We start from the raw sequence: 6,000 nt of genomic DNA on the forward strand, positions 1-6,000 counted from the left end.
CACTAGTATGGACCATACAACAGTTCAATTGGCATGAAGGAAAAGAATGTGCTCTTATCTTTTTGGTGAATTGTTTTTCTTCAAAAATAACCTAAATGCTGATATACGTTATAACCTAAAGAGTTATTAGATGTGAGCCACTCTTTTAAAAGAGTCACAAAGCACATCCGTAGATCAGTACAACAAACGACTTTTAATTTGCATCGCACACGCTTAATGCGTTCGTGATATCACTATCGATCAATTATTAACAACTATGAGGGTCCTTTCCATCTTAAGTGGATAGGCTGAAATTTCAGCCTGTCAGCTGTTAGCATTGTATATCAGTTTTCGAGCAGCTGTCAAAGTGGGTATAATATACAGGTGCGCTTATCCCAAGATGTATGAGTTTAGAAGGCTGATTTTTATTGCCTCTGCTTCTGAATGAGGATTTTAAGAGTGTTTTGTTTAGTCGTCAAGCCTCCAGAAAGTTGGTTTGCACAAAAATGTTCACCCATCGTCTCAAATAGTGATATCCAAATTTTGTTATATTAAACATGCTATGAGACCACCTGGACTACATACACTTTGATTCTGGATTCCATCACCAGATCTCTTTAATGCACCTTGGGATAAATGTAACCACCTTGTTTTGCCACTTTTTGAGCAGATACTCGGATCTAATTCTAGTTTTGAGGCTAGAATAATCTAGACTGAAAATTACAGACTAGTTTTGTGAGTGGTTTTATACAGAGTGTTTACATGATTTCAGCCTCCATCAGTCAAACTGAATACAAAAAACTTACTAGAATCGTGAAGGGCCCCATGGTTATGTTTCAACGACTGTTAATCTTTAACTATTTCTTTGGCAATGCCGACTAATATCAGTCGCTGGTTCCAGGCGTTCAGAAGGTTTAGTGGCAGTCAACGTATGCAACTTACTTAACACGATGTTACAATAAAAAATATGAATAATATATTTTTGGTGTAGGCTACCAATCAACGCAACAAATATACAAATTATTAATTAAAAAAATTGCACCAAAAATTTGATTTAAATATCACAAAACTAATAAATAATGCTATTATGACACTCTCAGTGTCACCTTCAACATGTTCAGCTCCAGGGCCTGCCATTGGTCAGTGATCCCCCATTGGTCAGTGACTGCCAGTGATCTTTCCCGTATGTCGATGGCAGGCCCTAAGATCTGCCATTGGTCTTGTGTTAGGGAAACAAACACTATTTAATAATAATTGCAGTTGATAAAAACGTCATCCCACACACAACAGTATTGATGAACAAAGTAGTCAAAATATAACATGAAACTCACCATAGGCTATGAATTTCCACAAATATAACCCACCGACTAAAACAAGCAAAAACCGTGGTACAATCCTATCATCAAGATAGACTGGTCGATGCAATACATCAGCAAGCATAACAACAATAGTTTGGTCATACTACAACTGTTAGGATAGCTCGAACGAACTCCGCCTGCGATTGTAAACGCGTGAAGTAGCAGGTCGTTAGCGGAAGAGAGGAACAGGAAGCACGATTATCCGGGCGGATTTGATCGGTCTCTTGATCGGTGAACGCCATACAAGTCGGACGTGTTTTTAAACCTAGCGCTAAAATAAAATACAGTTAAAGGTTCTAAAAAGTCCTAAAGTCGTTTACCGGGAGCCGCAACAACAACACTTTATCGAAATAGCCGATAAATACGAAAACCACTACAATATTTACACCGATGGTTCCGTTCTACCACCCAACGCCGGTTGTGCAATATACACACAAAATAGAAACCTAAAACTCAGACTACCCTGTCACCACTATCTTCTCAGCGGAAGCGATAGCTATCATCAAAGCAGCCGAAGAAGTAGCGCCTCAAAACACCGAGTGTGTTATTTTCACAGATAGCGCATCCGTCCTAAAAGCAATAGAACACGGACATTTCAACAATCCATACATCCAACATATAGAACAACTTCCCAACATCAAATATATCAGCTTCTGCTGGATCCCCAGCCACAAGAAGATTCCAGGAAACGAACAGCCGGATAGGCTGGCCAACGAAGCCCGATTGTTTTGTCGTTGGCTTTACAACCAGACTAACATGCACTGGACGATAGAATGGCAACAATCCAACAACAAACAGCTTAAATATATAAACACAACAATAGATCCATGGACAGACCACCCTTCACGAAACCATCAGAGAATCTTAACCAGGTTAAGAATAGGCACACCCGTCTCACACATCGCCACCTTTTAAACAACGAGAGCCCTTCAATCTGCCCATATAGCGCCGCAGACACAACAGTCAAGCACTAACTAACCGAATGCCCAGAATATGAGAACATAAGAGCCAAACTCAACCTAACAAAGAAAATCGAACAGCTTCTAAAAAACGACACAACTATAGAAATGAAACTAATTAATTACCTGAAAGAGACAATGCTACTGGATCAAATATAACCATCGAAAAGTGGCGAATGAGCTAGACCTCAAAGTTTCTATAAAAATAAGAAAAAGAAAGTAAGAAAATAAAGAACAAAGTACAGTTGAAATTATAGCGAAAAAACTCCTTTTTTGTACATGCATCTTTGGATCAAAATCCACTGCTTGCGCTGTAGATGCCGGCGGAACGGAAAGTTGATAAAAACAGCGCCGGATTGAACCGTAAAGTGGAAGCGTAAATATCGGTTTTGGCGTTTCGTGGTGTAATAAAAAACACACTTAACATTCCACTCTCGTTTTTTATTTACATTAATGGAACATAGAAAATTGAATCAATTTCTATTTAGTTGGCACTAAATAACTGGCGTGACACAAAGATACTTGATATAAAACTGATACAACTGGATATCAAACTGATGAAGTAATTGACAAACCAATTTGTTTATAGACTATTTACCTGTTCTGATTGCCTTGATGAACTTAAACAGCTTCACGGAAAAGCGTCGCTTCATCGTTCACACTCAAAAATGCACCGCACCAGCTATTTGGAAAATAGCTTTTGTGGCTTTCTTAATCCACAAAACGGGAAACGTTTACCAAATCCATCCTCTTGCTATACATTGTACCGAGCACTATTGTTACAACTTCTCGAATCAAGCAAATTGCAAACGGTGAATAAGTGCAAATCGTCACCCACACGACCGTGATGCCAGCTAAATCAACATATCTTTTCGCTGAGTAAGGCGGCGCTATCGCAGCAATCGAACACGACATCCGACACGAACAAACCCATATAATCATATGGTGGTGCACTGTCAGACACCAACAAACAAACAAGACAAACATGTCAAATCCCATACATTTTTCATGTTCGATGTCGTGTTCGATGCTAGAGCCAAAGTGTATGAAGATCAGGTGGTCTCATAGCCTGTTTTTTATAGCAAAAGTTGAACGTCACTTTTTGACAGCATGGGTGAAAACATTTCCCCAAACAAGCTTTCTGACGACTTGCCTAATACACAAACAATCTTAAGGCCGGGCTACATTGATCGTACTCTCTGGTGTAATTTTAATTTTCACTAGCGCACCTGGCGGCGGCTGACCGAAGCATTTTTCCAAACAATTTGGAGCCGCTTTAGAAAATATGTAATTTTTCCATGTTTTTAACCTAATTTGGACAAGAAAAGTGTTGTAAAAGGTAGATGCACATGTCCCATAAGCATTGCATCCATTTTTATGGCAAAAAACGATTGAAAAACAACTTAAATTTGAGATCCGGCACGACCATTCCCTCGACGACCAAAAAAAACTTCCACCAGCCGCCGCCAGATGCGCTAGTGAAAATCGAAATTACACTTGGGAGTACGATCAATGTAGCCCGGCCTTTAGAATCTTCGTTATTTGCACTGAAATACCTTAAAAAAGCACTCAAAATATTTCTTATTGTAAGCTAAACCAAATCTGAACTAATTAAAATCCATTTTTGGATCAAAATAATGCCATCGATGAGGACACCAATGTATACTACGTATGTGTTGCTAAGAACAAAGCGAACGGTTCCTATGGAAATTCATTTCACCTATTCTGTCAAAAGGAGCTTTTTTTGATTCCGAAATTAGTTGTCAATTTGTATGGGACGAGACCACCTGATATTCATACACTTTGCTAGAGCGCCGGGTAAACCGAACGAACTTGACAGTTTGCACGGCCGCACCAAAGTGGATAGAGGAGATCAGGTGAAAGCCCAATAAATAATCCCGCTAAACAAAATCAATCAGTCTGCGAACTCCCATAGTAAAAGCGGTAGCAACGCTTTTTCGCATGCGATTTTATCGGACGGCCTGTCAAATTTTTATATGGGATTTGACAGATAACGTCGGACGACCAAATCGCACATCCGACGTTATCTGTCAAATCCCATATAAATCTCGTCCGATAAAATCGCATCCCATGAGCGTTGCCACCGCCCTAAGGCCCGTGTCTGTGCTCCATCGCATGCGATTTTATCGCACGTGCTGTCAAACGCTTTTTCGTATAATATTGCGATTATTTGGATAATTTTAATAATATAACGATTATGAAAAATTAAGTTGAGATTGTTCCTACAAAACACCACACATTTAGTTTGACAGATAAAATCGGATGCGGCGTCCGACGAAATCAAAATTTTTTGATTCCGTCGTACGACGAAATCGCACGTCCGACGTTATCTGTCAAATCCCATATAAATCTCGTCCGATAAAATCGCATCCCATGAGCGTTGCCACCGCCCTAAGGCCCGTGGCTCATCAAATTTGATTACGTCGGATCGTCGCATCCGATTTTATCTGTCAATGTAAGGGCTTGGTACTTGTTTCGACGCAGCGTATCGCAACGCATTGCGTGACGCACGCTGGTATCTGTTCGCTGCGTTCTGCATGGATATGTCAACACATTTTACTAAGATAAACATCAACAAACAGCAATAATGCCTCTTATTTATAGGTTCTGATGTGATTATAATGTGAAATTCCAACTGTAAAATCATTTCCAGTTCTGCTCAAAACAGTGCAAAGCATGTTTTCGCTTTTTTATTGCATATTGCATACTGACCCACACACACCTGTTTTGCAGCAATTACGAAATTCCTTTCTGTACAGTTATTTTGTTTTTTTTAGTAAAATTATTTAGTAGTCCAATTACACACAAAACTGCGCTCGAAACAATTTAACGTGGAAAAATATCGATTTTCACCCGATATGGTTAAACCATTTTGACAGACGCATCACGACGTGCGTCGAAATAGAAATTTTTCTACTTTGACGCTGCGTCGTGCGTCGTTAACGCATGCGTCTGTCAAATCCCATACATTTTGGCAAAATCGCAATGCATTGCGTCGGAACAAGTACCGCTCTCTAATAATGCAGTTTATGTAGGAACAATATGAAATTATTTTTTTATAATGGTAAAACCATTCAAATCATTAAGATTTTCGCAATATGAGCCGAAATAGCGTTTGACAGAAGCGTCCGATAAAATCGCATCGGATGAGCGTTGCCACGGGCCTAACCGTTCACCACTCAAAAAGACATACAGTGGCAACGCCGAGCGCGACAAAAAGTAGCTCAATTTTGCAAACAGAGCTACTCGTCTCGCGCGACATTTTTGCTTCATTGGAAATAATCGAATTATCTAGTTTGTTAACAAGCCAGATTATTGCCAAACGCAAAAAAATAGATTTGAACACATTGTAACCTATTTTTGTGTGTTTTCAAATAAAAAGTTGGTTGATTGTGTCAAATGAGCTACTTTGATCTCCACAGAGTGAAATTTTGAACTATTTTCACCACGCGCGAGGTTGTCGCTCTATGTCAATTTGAACGGTGACATCCCAAGTAGCACAATCCTGTTAAGAAACCGTTAAAAGTATGCCTAAAAGTATTACTTTTAGCTTTCCATACAGCAGTAATTTCAGGGCTTAAAACACTGCGTAACGCTTTAATGGCTTCGTCAAAAATTAAAATTTTGCCGGTATTTTTAACGAAAAATGTCAAACTCAACGAACAAATCGACAGAGATGGCTG

General features: G+C 39.4%; 1 pseudogene; it reads right to left on the reverse strand.

Annotated features, from left to right (window-relative positions):
• Nucleotides 1-3,203, reverse strand: part of LOC120895519 — a 79,051-nt pseudogene extending 75,848 nt beyond the window's left edge.
• Nucleotides 3,204-6,000: the final 2,797 nt, after the last annotated feature.

The sequence above is a fragment of the Anopheles arabiensis genome, chromosome 2 (assembly GCF_016920715.1).
Source record: "Anopheles arabiensis isolate DONGOLA chromosome 2, AaraD3, whole genome shotgun sequence".
Taxonomy (NCBI): domain Eukaryota; kingdom Metazoa; phylum Arthropoda; class Insecta; order Diptera; family Culicidae; genus Anopheles; species Anopheles arabiensis.